We start from the raw sequence: 23,887 nt of genomic DNA, 5'->3' as shown, positions 1-23,887 counted from the left end.
CCAAAGAGCTAAGCCCCTCCTTACAGGTTAACGGGGTGTTATAATTTATTAATTCCTAATCAATTAGACTGCATTTCAACTCTCCCTGATTCAGAGTCAATTTAAACATGCAGTCATTTGGCTTACTGAGGTTAATGCACCATAGTCGAGGTCCCAATTCAGCATGTCGTAAGCTCTTCGTGGACTACATTCCTGTTCTTCTCATGTGATGTTTTCCATTTCTTTTTGTTGACCAAACAACTTTACCACCCAAATGATCGTGATTCATCTGAAAATACTACCTTTCATGTGAATTAATTAATGCTTTAATTCTAAAGTAATCCAAGGTAACTTAAGTAAATTTATAATTACTTTTGAGTTGTATTAAAAACTCATGACCTCCATGACTCTATGCTCTTAATTCTTGTTACCAAGAGAGATGTGATGTTTTCCTAATAACTACTGACAGCAAATCACATTTAGGCTCTATATCGCTAACTGTCAGGCGAGGACACGGATACCAAAAGGGGCTTTTTTCTTATATAAAGGTATGCTAGTGGGAGTATTTTTGCACTAAATTTCCTGATCTTTAAGAACTTCAGGGTAAATCTGTCACTTACACATTTGAGAAATACCTGTTAGAGTAAACTATATTCAAATGCAGCTCCAACATATTTTTCCAAAGTGTCCTTCTTGATATAACTTGTACTGCTTGACCAATTCAATTTTCTACAGACTGATTACATTTTCAAAAAGCTTTTTACACACGGCAGTTGCCAGAACCATTATATAGCTGAAATGTTATTAAAGTAAAAGAAGTAAGCAATACCATGGAGGCATTCTGTAGGTATGCACTTAAGCCATGTGTCTTCCTGCATTGCCACTGGGTCTAGTAATTATTCTGTTTTAATGTGAGAGTTTAAATTAAAAATCTGTTAGAAAGCATTGTGCTGTATTTATATCAAAGCTTCAAAGTCTGCTTCCTTATCAAGGCTTGCTTCTGATGTTTTTTATCCTCTTTTATCTTCTCTCTTTGAAACAAAGGTATTTTGAAGTATAAAACAGGTAAAGTATCTTTTGTAATGGATTCATGAAAAAGAAGCTGAGAGAGAGAAGATCTATAAAGTAGATGAAATGCAGCAGAGGAGCATTTGAAAGAATTAAATGGAAAATGATAATGGAATTGTGCCAAATTACAGGCACAAACAAATTCTTCTGCTTGGTTTACATATCAGAAATCAACATCAGGTACCGTATTTAAAAATATATTTTTAGCATTTGTACAAATTATGTTGAAACACCAGTCCTTCCTTCAAGACTTTTGAATGTAGAGCCATGAACTCATGCTTGATAAAGACCTGTACAGACACAAAACTTTGCTTTGTGCTTCACACAAGTCAAGAGTTTTGGACTTACGGAGCATCTTTCATGGAATAAACAGTTGAAAGAGATGGAAGTCTTTCATTAAATCTCATTAAGAGCTATTATAACTGTCTAAAATGTCCGCATGTAAGTATGGAAATCAAGATCTCTTCTTTGCCATTGCACTGTTCTTGGACATCACCCTTGATTAAAATCTTCTGTTAGGGCAGTTATCTTCAAGCATACAGAGATCCTACAGCTCTGCTACGTACCAAAGGAGGGATGGTTCTGAGCTTATTTGGTAACTGATGACCCTTCAAACTGCGGACACATACACTTCGCCCTTTCAGTTATTCCCAGCTCCATCTTTGCTTTAGCTTGCTCTTTAAGAAAAAGAGAGATTGTTTTATACTTTATTCTGACATTTTTACTATCTGCTTTCTACTTAATCTGAGGATAGAGGAAAATTTCTATAACTGAATTCACTAACAACTGTGAGAAGTTAGGCTGGCTTGTTCATAAATTTGGAAAGGACCATTCACTGTATAACTATATAATACTCAGCAGAGTATCTGAAAGAAAATACGTTTGAGGCAGTATTCCACTAAAACATTATTTTTGCAGAATCCACTTATTCTTTGAGCCTTGTGAAATCAGGCAGATTGGTAGAGCTAGGATTAACAGCTGTGTGTAGTTTCTGGTACAAAGGGAAGAGTATAATGGGAACCATTGCTTTAGCAGCAGAAAAAGGTGCTAATGGCAATATGTTTAAAAGCGTGCTACCACTTTAACATTCACATATGAGTTAGTACCTGGTTTCGTCAATGTGGTACCTTAGTTTGAGGGCAGCAACAGTTTGTTGTTGGATAGTACAGGGGGACAGTACAAGAATATCTCTTACTGAATGGATGAGAGTGTAAGAACATCCCATACATGAAATTAGGTTCAACCACGGACTTTGCATGGTCCAAAAAGCTCACTGTAAAATGAGCACTAACCTTAATTATATTGTTACTATAATAAACATTAAGCTCTGAGGAAGATTATTGTAACTAGTGTCATCATCGAAGCAGGGTAATTGTCACTTCAGGTCCATCAGGACATAAATGAAAGAATACAAACTCACTGGTATGGCATGTAGGAGTGTTCTTCATTAACTTCATTCCCCCTGGTCATTTTAACAGCTCGAACCGAATTTCAGTGCTGGTCCCTAGAATCTTAATGACACAGGGCATATGTGAAAAGGAAGTGGAAGACTCACTCTGTTTAGAGCTGTATTGAGCCTATGTCTTTCTTCCTTCTCTGCTAATGCCACAGCTTAGAGAAATGTTTTTTTAATGGCAGGTGCTTAAGCTTTGACACCTGTGTAGGCAATTGGAAATTACTGTGCTTGTTGAGGTGGTTGTGCTCCTATTTCGCTACTGCAGGTGGATTTTTACAAAAGAAGCATAGGGAGACTCTACTTTCATGAGTGGAATCAATTTTATATACACAAATGGACAGATGGAATGGGAGCAGGCTGAATTGTGTCCTTACCTGGTTTTCATTTTGAATTATATTATGCAGGAGACTATGGATGTAACTCTGAAAGCTATTAAAACATCTTGTAACCTGCTGGATAATAATTCAGGAGTTAAAAGTGTCTTTAACATAATCCAGTGTCATGTTGGCAGAAAGCTTTCAGGAAAAAATCCTATTCTAAGATCCAACCAGCGTGGAGCACATGTAAACTAGCAAACCCTGTATTCAGAGCTGTGCTGACGTCTTTAATTACACCATCAATTATGCTAATTTCAATGCATACTTGAGAATGTGATAAAAATAAACCAAAAGAGATTATTCGTTAGCTGCAGTTTCATGGCTGAAATTGAGCTGAACACTTAAAATAAGTCTGGATGAAACACTAGATAATGTGCCATAGGGAACAATTCTACACAGACAGCAAGTAGAGCAGGGTGGGAACTAATAATTCTTCCATCTTAGTTCTATTTTATGACTCTCTGGCAAGAAAAACTAGCTCATATTCTTCCCCCCCCCCCCCCCCCCGTCTTTTCTCCCAGGAGGGCTGTAAGCTCTTAGCCGAAGCCAGGACAAAACTGAGCACTTTCTAAAGAAAAACCTTTTCATAGTAAAAAAGCTCGTTGTATCTGGGATTACACAAAATTATGTACTTGGTGTTGAAAATAAGTGCTTTTAATGCTATCAGCAGAACAGAGGTCCATCTCTTGTATTGAGTCTCTCTGTCATCAAAATCTAGTGGTCCAGATCTGGTTTACTAATGCTGTAAATTGTGCCTGTATTTTCATAGTTGCATTTCTTCTTAATTTCCTTTGGAGTACATCGTATTTCATTTATTAATGGCCAAATCCCTGATATCAGAAGGTTTCCTAAGATGCTTATTGAAAACAGCTGAGTCTGTCTGACTTGCAAGTATAGAAACTGCCATTTCACATAATGCCCTGTAAAAGGGAAAAACTGCAAGAATGGTCATTTTCTCCTTCAAAGAAACGACATTTCTCACTTGGATCTCAGTGAATAGCTCACAGTCTTAACCCAGACCCTGTATTTGGGTTGGTCCTGACTATAGTATCCCCAGTTTGTCTCCTATGAACTCAGAAATCTATTCTACAGTACATCTGTACACTGAAATCTATTGAAATATGCAATATGTCCTAGAGCCATTTGTAATTTTCACAGAAGGCCTCCCCAATTTTTTTTTTTTAAATGAGCATATATACGATACCTCATAACTAGGAGAGCTGTAATATCCTTTTTTAGAAATAAATTATTTAATATGTAGTTTTCCTGAGGCATAAATGGAGTCACAGGTTTTAAGTGGCAGAGGGGCTAAGCAAACAAACAGGAATTGTTTAATGCTGGAGAACAGCTCTTCTTCATGTTCAACAAGTTTTGCTTTAATAAAATTATTTTCATTCACATACTGTGAAAGTCAGCATAAAATATATACTGCTCATAAGAATCCTGGGGATTTTCAGGAGACTGTAGAGCAGAGCAATATACTTGGTTGTGTTACACTCCGCAGAATCCTTAGCAGAAAGTATTCCTACCCTTTTTCTGGGATCTTTGTCACACACCAGAAAAAGAGCTCCACAGATGAGCAAGACAGTGACTGAGGGGGGGAATCTTTTAATCCAAGCTTGCAAATAAACGCCATCTGCCTTTTTGGTTTTTTTTGTTTGTTTGTTTGTTTTTTTGTTTTTTTTTACAAGAATAAGAATAAATGCAGAATTTAATTCTGACTTGTTATTAATGCAATGTATTTATAGTTCTTACAAGTCTTGCACACGTACGCATGCATGTTTCATTTGTGGCATATGGATTTTTTCGTAACATAAACACTTTCCTCATGTAGGTATCGATAAAAGGGATGGTAGATACAAACCAGGTATTTTTGTAGATACAAAACAGATATATATGAGAATATCAGGGGCTTTAAGACAGTTTTAAATTCTGTATGAACAATGGTATGTGTGGTCATGATAAAATGTCTCAATAAACTGCACCATGAAGATAGCTATGAATTTGCTTAAGGTCAAGAAATCTAAATCCTTTGCATTATTTTTCTCCTTTTTAATCTCTAAATTCAATGACATGTAGCATCTCGGCACGAGTCAGCTTTACGTTCTCTTGAAAGTAAGTCCTAAGTAGTACTTGTGAACTTGGGATCTATTCCTCTGTCCTTCTGTGTAGCGTCCACGGTCACCGCATTTGCCGACCGCTTCATTTTGGGAGCAAGTCGCTTGCTCGGGGAGTGTAGCACTTAGTAGCTTACATCCTTTAAAAACCAGCCCATCGCAAGCTACTCCATGGGTGAAGTCTATGCTGTGTCTTCACTCCAGTTCTCTGTTCTGGGCTCCTTTCTGCAGAAACCTGGTGAGCCATAGAGGAAAAAGTATTGGCTGTGTGCATATTCTGGATCTATCAGCAGCTCATCATCTGAAGCTACTTAAATACACAACTAGAGTTCTACTAGAGTAGAAATCCTCTGTATGAGTGCATGTTGTTGTAGATACTTAGTTTTGCAGTGGAAAAAATGCTTCTACATGGAGAAATCTACAAATTGTTTTCCCAAAACAAAAGCTTTTGTATTTGAAAGTTCTGGGTTAAATATGAAGTTTTCATAACCCATAAGATGAAGTTTATCCTAATTACTGTTAGAAGAAAACCTCCCACCAAAATATCATTAGCAGAGTTTTAGCTACGTAGAAATGCAACTAACCCATGCTAGCTTACTTTTACCAAATATCCAGTTCTGCTTGCTTTTCAATAATCCCTCAAAGTCATTCTTACAACTAGACATTGTAAAGTTTTCCGTGGTAGCTATTTATACTGACTTCTGGGAGAATGAAATTCTGTCTCTAATGATGAATTCCACAGAAACTTCTTCAGTAATGCCATATGTCTCAGGATTTAACTGTGGGGTTTGCCTCTGCTGTTGACCAAAAGGTGAAGCGGTGGTGTGCTTGCCTAGAGGCAGATCAGGAGTCATATAGTGCCTTATAAACAACGTAATTCCTGTATTCAAGAAAAACAACCTGCTACTCCCATTTAGATATTCCAGGTGCATAGCATCAGTATGTTCTTCTGAAGCTTTAATAGCCTGAAGCACAGTATAAAATGAAATTGCTGGTGCCAAAGTAGAATTAGACTAAACAACTTTAGCATCTGGACTCACAGGTAATGATAAAGAGCAGAAGACCGTCTATCGGTAGCTTGTCCCCCAGATGGTTCACTGCTCCTTACTTGAGGTGCATATCAAACAACACGATGTCTCACTTCCTTAGCCTGCTGGTTAACGTTTCCAGGTATCTTTGTGCTTCAAGGGCACTAATGCACACGTAGATTAAAATTGCACAGCCTTAGGCAAGATACAGAGACGCGTAAAGTAAAATTTATTACAGTAGAACAGTGACTCTGCTAAAATCCTGACGTTTTGCCCTGCTGTTTTACTTATTCCCCCGCCCCAAAAAGGCACCAAAGCAAACAAACTCTGAATTAAAGAGTATCTGTCAAATATTCGAGTATATAGATGGCACCTGGCGTTCAACAGAGCAATGGCATGGGCTGCTAAGCATAAAAAGTGGGAGTACGTGCTGCTGATGGGGGGTGGAGGGGCAAGGAAAAAGAAAGGGTGTGAGGAACTTGGAAGGTGTAAAGTCTGAACAGGAAGAATGAGATGATCCTGGACAAGGGGAATCTACTGAGACAATTGTTTATAATGGAACGTGAGATGGAAAAGTTGATTCTTGTTTTTCCAACCATACTGTTTTGGGTTTTTTTTTCAACAATTGTTACCCCGTGATGACTCCCCAGTAAATAAATAAAATTATAAATGCCATCGAAACCTTTGACTATCACTTCTGATTCATAAGTTTCTATTAGAATTCTCTGCAATTACCCTCTTCCCCACCTTCAAAACTGTCATAAAGGAAATGACTATGGCATATCGGGATGCTACAAACGTCTCGCTGCATTAACGTGCTCTTATCTTCAAGCCTTTGAAGAGTCTTTCTCATTGAAGGAGACCATCGGGTCAGAGAGAAGATGGCTTGCAAACAAATTGATGGCTTGGAACCATTTCTGACTGTGACTGGTCTGGGGGCAGAGCTAATAGGAGGTGGTAATATCAGGCTTTGTTTGTCCTGCTGTGTAAAATAAAGCTGTTCTGTTTTGCATGTGGCTGTAAATACTAGCTGGTGGATATACACAGAGAATAGTCATTATTTCAAGATTATAAAGAATTGCTGAATCTTTTTCTGATCTAAAACAAATACAAAAACACAGAATGAGTTGGGACTTTTCAACCGACTTGTATTTTATTTAGGCTTATCCACTGAGATTTAACTTCATTCTGGAGAAAGAAATTTTTTTAACCTATTGTTTACACTTAGTGGCAGAGTCAACTTGTTCTTGGAGTTAAGTGGATGCGTGACTTTATTCTTTGGTTGCAGTGAGGAGGCGAGAAGAGGGCTGATGGAAGCCAAGTTATCTTTTTCTCTAAATAGATGGCTATTGATGCAGGATTTGAGGTGTTCTTAATAGTAGAGGAGATAATGGAAAAAACTGTGTGGAGAAGGTGAAGAACTAATATTACCCTCAAGTAGGTGCTTGACAGCATTTGTTTACGTGTTAAGTGTTGCCTGAAAACTTGTGGAATCTGTAAAAACAAGATTCAAGGACCAGAGACGTAGCTGGAAGCAGACACTAGACAAGAGTTTGACAATATGAGGGAGGAGAGTGGGGAAAAAACCCACGTTTCAAGGGTAACTAGCAATTTCTTAACATATGCCTAGGAAGAGGACCTAAAGGCAGATCTTTAGACAAGCAACATGACCTATCTAGGCACACGGCCTTCAGCACGTGGCAAAGACAAGTGAAGGAAATACAGAGTTAAAAGACAAGGCAATTTCAGTAGAGGATGTGGAAAAATAAAAAGCAATTGGGTCAGCTGACATGGAAGTTAGGTAGTTCTAGAAATCAAAGAAATGAGAGAGAGAGAAAGAGCGCGCGTGCACCAGAGCCCAATGCCCAGGAGGTAATGAAGATGGTCTGTAGAAGTCTGTGAGAAATAAGAACTTCTGAGAGATGGGGAAGGAGGGGAAAAACAGTAGGTGAACTTTATGATGGGGAACCCTTTCTTAAGACTCGACAGGTTTGTCATCAGAGCATATTTAGGACCATGAGGGTAGACTCTATTTCAAGAGCAAATATGTGGAATATGAACCTAAAAAAAATGGAAGGACCCTAAGCTGAGATAGGAAATATCCACTGATTGCTCACTCTCTCTTTTGAAATAAGTGACCTCTAGAAACTTGCTGCTATGAAAGGATGGTGACTTCACCAAGATGGGATAGGTGGAAGCTCAAATAATTTTTAATTAAGTCTTCTGAACCTCTTTTAAGAAGGCGAGAGGTATTAAAAATGATTGGTATTAAAAGGATCTTGTGCTATGGCAAATGTTTTGTATTTAAAAGTTCTATACCTACAAAAAAACTGATTTCATGAGGACTAAGTAACCATAGAATCTTTTTATATAATATCCCTTATCTGCTCATTCTCCCATGTCCTTCAAGTTTACTTGTTGGGGTTATGTTTCTCACTGAAATGTAAAGTGTCAAACCGATCTACGTATCCAGGTCTTGGTCTGCGTAATGATTTGTGTGTGCTGATATCAAGATGTTTAGGTGGAACTGTCATTTTTATCTTTTCTTCAATTTACAGTACTATTGGGTAATTATTAATGTAAGGCTTCTTTTTTATTTGGGCATTTATTTCAGTATTTGTGATTACGCCTAACAGTTTTGCATGCAGGATAGATACGACGCTATATACATAAATATTCAACACACAAAACAAAAGGTCATCCAAATCATATCTAAAATATGGGTTTAAAAGGTTACTTGTCTACAGCTGTTGTATGTGTGAAAACTAGCACTTGCTGTGAAGTTTTTGTGCACTTCTTTGTACGTGATTTCCTAGTATATACCCTCTTTCAAAGCTTGGATCTCAAAGTTTAATGCATCACAGAGTTTTTTCCCACGTTTTATAAAAGGGAAAATGGAAGTTATATTTGTGTGTGTGTGTGTCCGGGGGGTGCTATGCCATGCTTTAGAGAAATTATCAAGATTCTAGAGGTACTAATGCAGCATTTTTGACAGTTTAGGATTAACACTGCGACTTTCAAATTTCCACAGATAGCTGCCTTTGACTTTCAAAGTCTTCTGTAGCAATAGGAATGGACAAATTCAAATCATCTGGCAGTCTAAAACTATCAGATACCAATGAGTAGTCTCAATTTATCTGGATCCATTGGACACAACTTTTTACAGAACCGTGCAGAGGGAGCCACTGTTTTCGCTTCAATTTTAAGAACTTTGTCAAAGGCATTTGTTCTTGAGAATCGAGAAACAGAAATGGATATTAAACTTTTGTTTAGTATGCTGTTTTACCAACGCTTGTCTCATGATTACACAGGAATTCTCACATGATTATTTCTGATGCATTTTAAGAAATCCAATGCACTCTGTAAAGGAATTATATAGTCTACCAGCAGCTATGCCTTCAGATGCCAACAACTATTATGGGAAACAACTCCCCATGAAGGCACCCGGGATTTCCAGCCAACTCTACTTGAGAAAGGGGCTGGTTGCAATTCTTTCAGAGAGGAACCAACATTTGATTCTAGACCTGAACACGAGGTCCTTGTATGCAGCTCTCAGCAATAACGTTCATGCACTGTGTGATGATGAACATGATGTGCTGTTATACTCATCCTGAAAGAGAATGAAATGTTTTGTTTTGTTTTGAATATATTTGAAAGACCAGTTTGTTCTTTCTCACTTAATGTACAGTAAGTCAGTATGTTTTGACAAGAAGCTTAAAAGCCAGTGGAAATAAGCATGACATTAAAAAGTCTATTTTTCTCTCATACACACACACGCACACAGAGGGATGTGAAATGATAATGAAAAGGTCAGTTTTGGAAAGGTTACAGAATGGTAGCTCAAAAGACACTTAGCAGCTTGCTGAGCTCCAGACCACAATACTAATTGGCGACAGTGTGCAAGTGGCCTTCAGAGGCGAGAACTGAATGCATCCCCAGCAAGCCACAAACAGCTTACCGGGCTACCCAAGACCACAGGATCCACTGAAATAATATTTCTTTTCTGCCTGTGGTTTGTTTTTTTTTCTTTTTTTTCTCCTTTACTCCTTCCTGTTCCTCTTGTATTTTATTTATTTGTAAAGAAATGAGATCCTACACAAGCCGTATCCAGCACTAGTGCCTACAGTTATTTCTCTGAGAGATACAGCAGCCTGCTAGTCACTTAATTGTCTTATTACTGAAATGGACTGTTCTAATATTGAGTTTCAAAAATGCCTATTTTGCCTAGAAAGTATTGCTTTCTAGGAGGAATACAAATCTCAGATTCATTTTTCAAACCAAGAAGCCAGTGGCAAAGAAACAAAAATAGTTCTTTACCTGAAATATTATCCGGTTTTATGGATTTGCATAATTTTTGTACTAATAAATTCTGTTGCTTCCCCTGATCTGAGAGCCTTCTCACTCTCCACTATGAAACTGCGGTCCTTGTGCTAGCTTGTCTCCCTTGAGCACCAGGTGCTAAGAAAGAGGGGTGGTAAATTTATAGCCATTATTGTTCCTTTAGTTCATGTGTCAGCGTTGCGGTGTAAATGCAAACCTCATTCATCATGACAGTGGCAGTAGGTCCACTGCCCCATTTCCTTATTTATGGGCTTTAAAAATATATAGACTACTGAGTTGAAGAGAAACTAAAAAGTTTTATATGTAGCACTTGATACCTGTAATCCTCATGGCTGAAGAATGGGAGTTGCATTAAGAGCACAAGATCAAACCCTGCGCCGTAAGCATGGGATTGAATTGAACTCATCAGTTGTTCTAGCCCTCTGTGTTGCAGTCACGGAAAGCAGAGAAAGGTCAGAGAGGCTGTTTAAAAGGCATCATTCAGACTTCATCAAGTTGTAATTCTATAGTTGTAATATTTTTTTTTCAGAATGTAAATAAAATCAAGCAAAATATGCATCCTTGCATTTTTCCATTGGAAACTATTTTGACTCCTTATGACGAAGATGTACAATTTGCTGTATGTATCTATACAATGATCTATACAATTTTGCTAGGCCAAATTAGTCTTAATTAGATTGAGGAAATCCCCTTAGCAAAGGATATGCCTCTCGAGTTGTGATGGCTGCAAGCTGGCATGGGGCATACCTGCCCAAGGGCTCATCTCTCCCCTCCGCTGCTACTGTCAGCTCGTTCAGACCCATCGAATCGCACCGCTGGGGAAGGAAGCGCGTTGTACAGCTTGCTCACCTGCCGATAACCTTCTGTGGATTGGTGCAAAAAAGATGCTCTATGAACAGGTGGCTGTCACACAGCGTTTCCACAACATGAACAGCTTCAAAATGAAATGAAAGAAATAGGCAGATATTCGGGGCTATTTCTGACGTCAAAACCATCCTATTTTTTTTCTCTGTGTTTAAAACTGCTAAGTTATGAGGCTGTGTCCTCCTGCTGATATGGCCCTAGGACATGGCAGGAGGAACAGGAGCAGCAGGATAAACCAAAGTATTAAGTGACCGTCAAAGTTGATTATCCTGTTACTTTTGTTTGAAAAACTCCAGGGATTTAGTCCAGAAAACTACAGCACGAGTGCTTAGCCTAGTGGCTGCCAAGCTTCATGTTCTGTCATCTGTTTTTGTAGAGTTCATTTGCTTCTTTAAGTGTTTTTATACCCCAAACTAAACCTTCAGGGCCATTTTTAAATAGGTGAACAGATAATTCTTTGCCAGCAATTCAACATTTACAAGCATTCTTTCAATAACAAGGTATGCCTGCTACTCCTTTTAATGGGGGGAAAAAGATGTCAGGAAGGAAATGCTTTTACATTTCTGTAATTATCATGGTTCAAATTTTTAAATGACAGCATTTTAAAGCCAAGTCAGATGATGCACACATACAAAAGACCCTCTCCAGCTGATGGGGAGGTATTTTCTTCACAGTCTGTTTTTCAAGACTTTGGATAATTTCTTTTTTTTTCAATCATGAGCATTAGTGCCTTACTAAAACTACGGTTCTCATTATTGTAGGTAGCACTCAGAACTTTAAGAAAAATGCAAACTGTCCTGAAACCTAGTAAGAATATGAAATTGAAATGTGAAATATCTTCACCTAAATTAAATCCTGCAAAGACCCACAAAGCTTTTAGAAAGTATGAGCTGCTGTTTTCTTTTTTTTGGGGGGGGGGGGCTGGGGGGGGGTGGGCAGGCGGAATAGTTGGTTGGTTGTATCCCCACTACTTTTTCATATTATAAGAAGTTAACAAAGATAACAGGTATCATGGCAAATCCCATACTGGAAATTAGTAGTATGCTTCTAATGTAGACAATCTTTTTCCATGTGAGTCACTAGAAGACCTGCCAATGCTTAGGCTACACGGTGAGGCACTGGACTTTCACCCTTAAACTTTCTATTAAAGTTTTCTCATCCCCAGCTTTTGGGGATTGTTTTCAATCCTCAATTCTGTGGATTACAGCAGAATACAGGCACCTCCAAATTGCAAGCTGCCTCAGTTTCGTGATTTCATTGCTTAATTCTCCATAGGATCCATATCTAGAAGAATTATCTTTCCCTTCATTCTCTCTGCACTGATAATCCTGTGTACATATAGTAAATTTTGTCCATATCTCAGTGTTCAGCATAGTATGTTTTATAAGTTTGAAATATTTACTCTAATTCATTATGAGGTAGAATATTTGCTGGTTATAATTACATTATTATACATTTACTGAAATTAATACTTCATAAATTTATTAGTAATTTGCTTTGCAGTTATTACATAATTTTTTAAAACTTAGATTTAGATAACTTTCAGACTGAACTGAAAACATTTTGGACTTCTCTCTTCCCGCAGCATGCTATCTCTACTCTTCTAGTATTACAGTAAATTTAGTCTACTCCTGCAGTGCAGAACTTTCTCATTTAAAGTGTGGTGGTTCCTGAAGATAATTGCAGCCTACTATGTGCATGGCATTCACTGTGTTAATAAATTAATATAGCCGTTCTTTTAAGTCTCGTAACCGATTAAAACCATGCAAGGATTTCTGCCCTCTTTATTAAACAGACAATATACTGTTATCTGCAATGTGGTTTTAGTTTGAAAATGTTATTTACCAAAAGGAAGGTAGTGAATTTATAAAAAAAAAATCTTAAAAAAAAAAAAAAAAATCAGAGTTCCTTCCCTCAAGCAAATTTAGGTCTGAATCCCTACTCCAAAGTTGGTAAGTGTGGATTAAAAGGAACTTTGGACCCAGCTGTGATAGCATTTTTTAAAAAAAGAGAAAATTCCTACTGCCTTCAGTGGAAGGTTCGTTTGCCTAAGGATGAAATTGCTGGGACTTTGTTATTCAGGAGAAATGTCATGAGAGCAGTACTAAAATGTTTTCAAGCCAGATGAAGGCATAGACTAAAAATCTCAGAGCATTAGCAATTTTTGATTTTCAAAAAGATTTTAAAATAATCAGTTAAGTTCCTTATCATAATTCTTCAAGATTTGGTTTTAAAAATTAAATGAAAACTCCACAAATTTCCAAGAGGGAGGCTATCAGTGAAATTCTTCTGCTATATGTGCCATTGGCAGTATAGTCCAGCTGGGATCACTTGCTATACATTTTTTCCCTGTGATTCTGTCCAGAGCACTATCCTCGTTTAACCACTTCAGGCTCAAGCTTGGCATTTTTTTCTCCAGTTTCTCAGCTCAATTCTGAACGTGTCCAGAGACTTTTAGATCAAGCAGGAACATAAATGAATGGCTACACGTCACACCATCAGATAAAATGAGGGCATCTAAATCAGGGTAATTTATGGAGGATACAAGAAGGCAACTCTACAAAAAAGTGATAGTAAAGTAGGCTCCTTTTTTTCATTATGATACGTATCCGCGTATACCTATATTTATACTGTGCTGCGTATCATCTTTGGGCTCGACTCCTAAACTCTGTTTTCTGCTAATCAGTGTTGTAGGTCTTCTGTTAGGCTGCTTTCATTATGTTCTTCATATTCATATTCAGGCTGACATTCTGTGATTCAGCTAAAGCTAAAAATGAAACTGTATTGTAGGAATTTAAGTAGTGACTACAGGCCCTTAACAAAATAGAACACCCAAACCCAAAACCCTGTTAACATTTTCAGCTTACAGAACTCCTGAAAGTGTGCAGTTAAGAGTAAAAAAACCCAACAAACAAACTTGGGTTACCTGTTGAGTAACCCAGCAGGCTGTGTTCACTCACATGAGAGTCCCAGAAGAAATAACCAGCACCAATTGTAATCACTTAACATACAAAAACCCGTCCAGTTATATAATCTCAATATAATAAACTGAGATGACAAAACTGGGAGCAGTGTTAACAGAATACAAAGTATCTTCATGAAAGATTTCATGTACAAATGCAAAGAAAAAAAAAACAAGGAAAAAAATACAAGCAGTATTCTGAAGATGCTCCTCCAAAGACTATGGGTTCACATGTGAACGAAGTGAAAACCACTAAGTGCTCACAAACAGCAGACAATGACTTGAGCCTTCCTAAAACCGGTAACTCTAGCTTGCCTGTAAGTTTTGCAAGATCCAAATACCAGCAAGAACCTGAAGTTTCTTAAGTTGTAAGATCAGATCATAAATAGGTTTACGAATGTATGTGTGATGGTGAGGATAGCAAGTGAAAGGTGAATACGTTAATATGTAGTTTTTGGTTTCCATCATGTGAACCATCATAATCCAACCCAGTTTTCAGAAAGTCAGCTAAGTACCTCAGCTTTAATATTGTGAGACAACAAGTACTGGCTCTAAATCTCTTATCCATTTTAAATGATGAAGGTAAATTCTTTCCTTAGTCAACTTCATATTTAAAGACTTATTCTGTTGGAAGTCTATCATTGTAATAGGATGAATTGTTCAGTTAGTTACTGGTATGGGATTAACAAGTTTCCTTGTTAAATTTTTTCCTAATTAAATTTGATATATTCATCAAGAAATTAAGACTGCTAGACTTACTTTATAAGATAATTGAAAATAATTTTTTGAAGTGTTAGCAAATACAGACCAATATGTAAGATGAATGTATTCCAATTCCAATGTATTGAAAAAGACCTGAAAATACAGAAATCAGAAATTGTGTCAGGTTCTGCTGAACCATGAATTCAAGAACTTGACTAGTGGTTTATAAAATATTAGACATCGGCACTCTGCTTTCTTGTTAGCTATCTGTTTAATGAAAGTCTAGATACACCTACTTTTTTCTAAATTACTTAGTATGCATAAAGTACTTCAAAAAATGGTATTTCTGAATAATCTGAAATACGTTTATTCTATCACCTGAACCATCATAGTCCAGTTTTGCTGTTCTTAGTTTTACTTTTGAAATTAGTATTTTTATAACTAACTCCTCCTGTTCCAGTTTTATAATACCGGGTATCTCCTTTGATTAAACTTTCTGATCTGCCATAGTCTTAATGGATTGACTACATAGAGTTGAGAGGAAGAGTAATTTGGTAGAGAGCAATTGTGTCAGTGTGTGTTGCCTTTCTCAACCTTGCTTAAAATCTAGACTATTTTTAAATCCCCATCTCCAGCTGTGATCTCTAAATGACATATCCTGATCATCTGCAGTGAGCTGTGGTCATTAATGAAAGATTATTATCTGCAGTAATGTATTATTTTTATGCTTCTCTGTTGTCCACTGAAGATAACGATCTTCATAGTTTTACTTCCCCCTGCCATTGATTAAATATTAGATAAGAAAGCCAACAGTGGTTTAAAATTTCAAATACAAAGCCTCCTGGCTTCTTCAGTGCTGCAATTTTCAGTTCTTTGTAAGGTCTATCTAAGTTATTGACATAGAGACACTTTCAATAGATACAGGACATTGTCATTTACAGAAGGTTTAAATGTCCATAAAAATATTTCACAAAGGAGTCAAAACTAACACAAAATAAACTTTAATGATTCAATCTGCTGCAGAGCTCTGAAAAAAATAATCTTTAATATGGCTCTTGGACGTACTTTTTCTTTTCCTGTTACACAGAGTTATTCGCCATAAGAACATCACGTTCGGTAGTTTATTCTTCTTTGGAGACAATCCAAATGGGAAAGAACGACAGGACCAGAGTGAGTGCTCTACCAAGAGCCTAAATTAGTTTTCTCCTTGATATGAAATATTTGGCTTAGAAAGTATCAGCTTTTAGTAAGGTAGCAGACTCTGAAGGCCAGAAATATGGAAGAAATGTTGCAACAATATTTTATAAAGATTAAAGGTAGACAGCCATGATAATAGCAGGAATGCCAGACTGGTGCTGGTATTAAACAAAATAATGGAACAACTCAGAATTGATTAAATAAATAACTCAACAGTGGCAACATAAGCAAGCTTATAATTTTGGTCTTATAGAAGCCTGCTGGTTTTATGAGACTAATTTTACTGTCTAAAATAATAGTATAGGTGTAGTATACATAGAACCATGCAAGATGTTTGACTTGATACTGTAAAGCATTTTGTCTGAGACATTAGAATTATACAAACTAATGATAGTAAATGTTGAACTGATCGGAAAACATGGGTATCAGTAGACGTTTATGATTAATGAGGTCTCACAAGTATGTATTTTCCGCCCTTTATGATTTGACATTTTAGTATTTGTGGCCTGCAATAAAACATGAAATCATCTCTGCTTTTATTTACATATTATGGAGAGAAACAGTAAATGAGAAAAGAAAGGAGGACATACTGGTTAAATGACGGTAATGGACTCTTTGTTTTCATAATTTCTTGTAATTATTTTCTTTCAGTACATACATACTGCTGTCTAGAAGATACTGCCTTAAATTATACAAAGAAAACCTTTGTCAAAGCTTACCTGTATAAGATACATTAAGGAAAATACCAAACACTACAGTAGGATGTTGTAAAAGTTCAAATAGTGTTTTTGTTGTGTGTTTGTTTTTCTGGCATTAAACTTTCCTAGATTCTTTCATATACTTTTTATCTGATGCCATAAAAATAATATCTTCCCTGACTTCTGTGGAGACATTATGCAGAAATATTACTTACATTCCCTATAGAACAGTTGTGTTCTCATTTCAAAGTTTTATTCTTCATTTGAGAAAGCTATGATTTAAAGGAACTCATCTGCTGGATCAAGTAATACAAGAAAGAGAAGCTCTGGCAATGTGGGAAGAAAAACTCTCTTTTTGGTAAATATAACAATTTGGCCTGGATTAGTCTACTATAGTGAAGTACTTGTGTACTTCATGCAGGGTATTTAATCAGTGCACGACTGGAAAAACTATCTTCATTAGCTTTGTGTTCTTTGCAGTTGAAATAAAATTACCAAGAAGGACATGGAACTGTTGGAGTGGGTCCAGAGGAGGGCCATGAGAATGACCCGAGGGCTTGGAGCACCTTTCCTAGGAGGACAGGCTGAGAGAGTTGGAGTTGGTCAGCTTGGAGAAGAGAAGGCTCCAAGGAGACCTTATAGCAGCCTTCCAGTACTTAAAGGGAGCCTATAGGAAAGACGGGGACAGACTCTTTAGCAAGGCCTGTTGTGACAGGACAAGGAGCAATGGTTTTAAACTAAGGGAGGGCAGATTTAGACTGGATTTAAGAAAGAAATTTTTTACAATGAGGGTGGTGAGGCACTGGCACGGGTTGCCCAGACAGGTAGTGGAGGCCCCATCCCTGGAAACATTCAAGGATGGATTCAAGGTTGGATGGGGCTCTGAGCAACCTGATCTAGTTAAAGATGTCCCTGGTCTTGCGGGGGGTTGGACTAGATGGCCTTTAAAGGTCCCTTCCAATCCAAAGCATTCTATGATTCTATTCTATGATTCTACCATTTGATTTCCGCTAGACGGAGATTTCAAAAATAGTCTACTGGTTGGGTTCCTGTCATCTGCTTTGGGGCAAACCAACTAACCACTTTGTTATATTAAACCTTTAGAAGCATCTTCCCAACTCGCATATCCTGCTTAGGAAGTCACGCTGCCCAGGAGTTACTTGCACACACAGAACCTGCAGTGTGTCATTTCGATATCTTCATCAATCAGTCTGTTATTGCAGCTAAACAGCATCCGGCACTCCAGGCATGGCTGGTACTGAGCCGACAAACATTGCAATGAGTTAAAAAAATAAGCATCACCAAGGTAGATCATTGCTTGTGTTCACTCCTGCTTTTCTCTGCTCAGGAAAATGACCTCCACTTATGAACACATTTTCTTTGTGGTAACCTTGCAGTTATCTGACTCTTTCAGATTAAAAATTCCTGTTATAATATTGAGGGGGCGGGGAGAAAAAAGCCTTAGGCCAGATAGAATAAAATCCATTTCATAGAATGCAAAAAGAAAGCTCCTTATCTTTACCCTGGTGGAACAGCAGAGAGGAATCTTTTTTTTTTTTCCTAACAGCATATACAATGTATGCTTTCAATTTAGTCTAGAATCTAGACATTTTCCCCATTTTTCTCTTCCTCTGTTGACTGCATGTTCTTTTTGCTTTTATTGGCAGCACTGTAAATGTATGAAGTGAAAGGATTTTCTGGGTTAAGTCACAAGTCTCCTATTATTTCAGACAGCAGCATCCATATATCTTTCCTTCTAAAATTAGCTAGGTGTCTTTCCCTTGCTCACCTCTCCTTTGGAGGGCTACTTCAAACTCTCGAATGTGGGACTTAGACTCTTTCCTTAGATAAATTTTTTGTACTCATTTGTTTTTGTGCCAAAATTATCCTTTAGCTTAAACACCTCTTCTTCAGTTCTGGTCTTTACTTCAGATAACAGTGTTCTAGGAGAGCAGTCCATCCTATCTCCACTCAGTTTTACAAGCTAAAAAAGGTTATCTAAGTATTCTGAGACAGGCACTTCCATTCCTGATCCACCTTTCTAGCCCTCCTCTAACCATGATAATTTGTGCCCATTTTTGCCTAGACAAATAACCAAAATTGTCCAGTGCTTCATATGCTACCCCAATTAACCAATCCACCATAACCATTAACTGTCCCTTTGGATAGCTATGACAGTTCTATTGTACTTCTAAAGATGTGAAGTTAAGCTATTAGGGGATATCATTACGCATCTTCTGACATTCCTCCTAACGTAAATATGCTTCCTCCACACTGCAAATGCCCATCTTCTAACAGCTCTATCATATTTTCACCTTGACCACTAACAACAGTGCCATCTTTGTCTTGTTTTCTATATGGCATGTTTTGTATGCATGTTCAAATACATGTTCTTTTTCAGACAGTATTTTTTTCCCCACGATATCTCATTCTTGAGCTTAATCTTTAACTGATCTTCAGTCTGGGTGGATCAAAAGCATCGATTATTATACATTCTCTGTCAGGTGATAATTAGTAATGTCCTCATGAACTACAGTACTTTCCCTTATGATGTGTTGAATTTTGTCAATCAAATAATAGGCTGGAATACCGAGGAATGTACTAACCTGTGAGCATAACTTAATTGGATGGCCTGCCTCAGCGAACTCCTCTCCCTTTGGATCTACACACCGTTTGCATAGTTAACGTACAGACAGTTAAAAGAGGCACGCAGGAAAGGCATCATCACCCTACCAGCTCAAGAGGTGAGTTCAGTTGGTGGTCATCACCCTGCCAGAAGGGGCTTAGCTACGGTATCCACCCGGCAGAAAGCCATGTCCTCTGCACTCACCAGAATGGCTGTGGCAACCCAGCCAGAGCTCCCACAAAAACATGCAGCCGCCCAGGTCTCAGGCTGCAGGGCGTGCCAGAGGCTTTCACTGGTAACGGATGGCAGGAGTGAGAACAGCTGTATGAGGTGTGACCGAGTGGGTGATCTGCTCAGCCTGGTGGCAGAGCTATGAGAGGAAGTAGAAAGTTAAGGAGCATCAGGGAGCCTGAGAAAGAGACTGGTGGAACCAAGCTCTGCCCTCCCTGAGACAGAAACAGGAAGAGCCACCAGAAAAATCCCAAGATCAAGGGGATCCTGTATCCTCCCCCCGCCAGGCTGAAGGCAGTAGCTTAAAGGAAAGGAGTGAATGGAGGCAAGTCCACGCTCAGGGAAAACCCCCTCCTTGCCCACCTCGCCTTCCCAGGTGCTCCTGTACAGCAGGTATGAGGCTCTGGATGCGGAAGGCCAGTCAATGGATGATGCGGATGACAGTCCATCTACACCAGAGGTGTTGCCATGGTCAGAAAGGCCTACCCCCTGTATCACGTCCACCTCCACAAGGAAGAAAAGATGGGTTGTAGTTGTAGGTGACTCCCTTCTGAGGGGAACAGAGGGTCCAATATGCCAGACAGACCCTCCTCTTAGGAAAGTCTGCTGCCTCCCTGGGGCCCAGGTTAAGGACATCACTAGGAAACTTCCGAGCCTGGTGTGGCCCTCGGACTATTACCCGTTATTGCTCTTCCATGTGGGTGGTGATGAAGTTGCAATGCATAGTCCAAGGGTAATCAAAAGAGACTTCAGGGCCTTGGGACGGTTGGTAAGGGAATCTGGAGCACAGGTAGTTTTTTCCTCTATCCTTCCAGTTGCGGGCAGTGACATTGAAACAAACAGACGCACCCAGTCTATTAATACATGGCTCCGTGGCTGGTGTCACCGCCACAATTTCAGGTTTTTTGATAATGGAATGGTCTACATGGCACCAGGCCTGCTGGCATCGGATGGTATTCACCTTTCTCAAAGGGCAAATAGGGTCTTTGCTCATGAGCTAGTGGGGCTGACTGACAGAGCTTTAATAGACTTGAAGGGGGAGGAGGATAATATCAGGCTTGCCCGTGACAAGCTGTGGGATGACACGCCAAGGTTAGAGGGACAGGGTGCTAGTGAGGGCCCTCAGCCTGTTGCTCTGAGATGTGCTGGCTACACTGGAGCACACCTGAAGTCTCATGGAGATGAGCCAGGGGCTCCTGAGGTAATCGGAGCAAACAGGGGAACAGCAGTGAAACACCTCAAAGGATTTAAGGCATGTTCCTCTAAGAAGGTGACATGGCTGACAGCCCAGCTGCAGTGCCTCTACACCAGTGCACGCAGCATGGGCAACAAACAGGAGGAGTTGGAAGCCACTGTGCTGCTAGAAAGCTACGACCTGGTTGCCATTACTGAAACTTGGTGGGATGAATCCTATGACTGGAGTGCAGCTATCGATAGCTACAGGCTGTTCAGAAGGGTCAGGCGAGGAAGGAGAGGCAGAGGGGTTGCCCTCTACATCAAGAAATGGATGGAGTGTGAAGAGCTGTCTCTGAAGAATAGCCACGAGCGGGTTGAAAGCTTACGGGTAAGAATTAGAGACCAAGGCAACAAAGGGAACCTTGTGGCTGGTTTCTACTACAGGCCGCCCTATCAAGGGGAGCCTATTGACGAACGAAGCCTTCTTACTCCAGCTACAGGAGGCATCGTGCTCGCAGGCTCTCGTCCTGCTGGGGGACTTCAACCACCCCGACACCTGCTGGAAAAGTAGCACAGCGAGCTGTAGGCAATCCAGGAGACTCCTGGAGTGCGTGGAGGATAACTTCTTAAGCCAGGCAATAGACAGCCCTACCAGAGGGGATGCGTTACTGGACCTGTTGGTCACCAACGCAAGTGACCTAATCAGTGACGTCAAGGTTGGAGGCAGCCTGGGCTGCAGTGATCATGCACTGGTGGCGTTTGCAGTCCTGAGGGATATGGGTCAGGTGACAAGTAAAGTCAGGACCCTGAATTTTAGGAAAGCAAACTCCCAGCTGCCCAAGGAGTTAGTCAATAGGACCCCCTGCAAAACTCCCCTCAGGGACAAGAGAACTTGGTATAAAATCCCAGACTCAGTATGATTCTCAAAAGCAGTTTTCCTGTTTTCTCCCAAATCACATGCATCAGTTTTTGCACAGTAAATAAAATCACGCTTATGATGAAGGCAAAGTAGCTCCCCACATACGGATTTTGCAATAGAAGGCAACCGGTTTCTTGAGTTTAACGCATTTAGTTAACATGTATGACAACGGTCAGCCCAAATTGTGAAATTGCCATCTTTTTTTCAGGAGATGGCTGATCATGTGATAAATAAAATGGCATTTACACTTGGATTCTGTTGCAGGCTGCAGTGGACACTTGTGCAGCATTTGACAGTCTTAATATAAAAAACAAATCAAAACAAAATTCTAATGGGTAACTAATTAACCTCATCAATGTGTTGTCAAAGAGAAGTTCCAGGAAAGATAGCTGCTGCTGTGGGTCGATACGCATGTAGACAGTTCTTCTGGGGTTACCCATGAGACAGTGTAGTCTCCTGGGCGATTTTTCCCATGGTAACTTTAGCACATTGCATAAATATGTCTTTTGCATAAGGAAATGTATTTGATTATGCTTGATATCTTCACCCAATCCTCGCTACTAAATTGCTGGAAGTTTCTTTTTTTTTGGTTGTTTTTGTTTCTTCGCACTTTGTGCGCTTTGTTGCTACATCCCCCTAATGCCACCTGGTTTCTTACAAGCCTTAGCATAAAGACTGAAAGGCCATTCTTCTACTTCTTGAAATGTTATCAAAGGCTAAAGTACTTCAGCAATCAATGCATGAATTTTTGTTCTTCAAAACTCCTCCACTTTTCTTTTTAGGCAAAGTTCATGTATTTGTAGGACAAAAATTTTTAAGAGGTGTGAAATGTTTCCAAGAAATTATTGATTATCATTAGTGTTTAACTATTTTTTTTTCCCCGCCTTCCAGTATTACTTGTTTCCTTTTCTGTCTTTCCTTTGTACTGTGTCTATGTTTGCATGCGATGTATATGACAAAGTCCTAAAATAAAGAGTTATATTAACCGTTATGATTTAGTTATCCAAATACAGGATTGCAAGGAGATCCACGAGTCCAGCAGTTCTGTTGACAGCTTGATGCAGACTTTCTCTGCTGTCTCATACAAGCCAGTTAAGTTCTCTGGTATCTATCTGTAAGATGGGGCAAAAAGACACTTTATGCTGTGAGAAAACTAATACAATAAGGTATTATTGACAAAATTTGTCCTGTATTAATCGCTATAGTGAGAGAACCTGGATGTCTGTAGCTGTACATTAACAGGTGTAGCAAACAGTGGAACCTATCATTGAGATTTCCTGAGCCATATAATTTGCCAGGTTATATGACTCTGATTTTTAGCTGCTTATCATTTTCAAAGATATTAACTGTTTGTTCTGAGTTTTTTTCCATACTTCATCTCTGGTTTTGTTTAATGAGGGGATTTTCTGTTTTCTACTACTTCAGGCTTTTTGTTTTATTTTTTGTTGTGTTTCTCGGTTTTTGGTTTTTTTAATGGGGTGGGGAAGAGTACGGACATTGGTAAACGAGCAGAGATCCAAACAGTATGAATTATATCAAAAGAACATCATCAAAGATGCAGGTTTAAGGAGTCAGAAATTAGGGAATTAAAGAATACCAGTTATTGGCACATCTGGAATTTGCAGTTTAATATGTGCACTCAGTTGTACCCTTTGCTTTCAAGATGGTCTGCATATTTGCCCATAGCAGTACGATGGAGCTACCCAGATATCTAGACCCCTGGGGTGGAGCTTCAAGAGCTTTCTTTGAAGTGAACATGTCAAAATACACCAGAAGGCTCCTGGTCTTTGAAGCTGTATTTTACTAGAAACTGGTTAGAAGTAGCTTTTTAAAGAGAAAAAAATCCTCTGATCTTCTGGACAGAACAGGCCAAGTAAGAAGACTTTAAAACAAACCTTTCCTGCCCATTGCAGTATCTATTACAGGCAGATTATTTCAAGGACGTTGGAAGGAATTCGTCCAATTCTTGCTCATCAAACTGTATGCTAGTCAGGCATTGGCGAGTCCTCTATGGCTCAGGAGAGCTAAGAATCTTTAAACACGCCCTAAAATAGCTTGCGTGTATCACATCTTTACATTCCTACAGATTTCATATCCAGTTTTACTAGGACTAGGAGTGACTGCTTGTGTGTCAAGTAGGTGGAAA

This window comes from Mycteria americana, chromosome 10, assembly GCF_035582795.1.
Source record: "Mycteria americana isolate JAX WOST 10 ecotype Jacksonville Zoo and Gardens chromosome 10, USCA_MyAme_1.0, whole genome shotgun sequence".
Lineage (NCBI taxonomy): Eukaryota > Metazoa > Chordata > Aves > Ciconiiformes > Ciconiidae > Mycteria > Mycteria americana.
Note: the sequence above shows the minus strand (reverse complement) of the source record.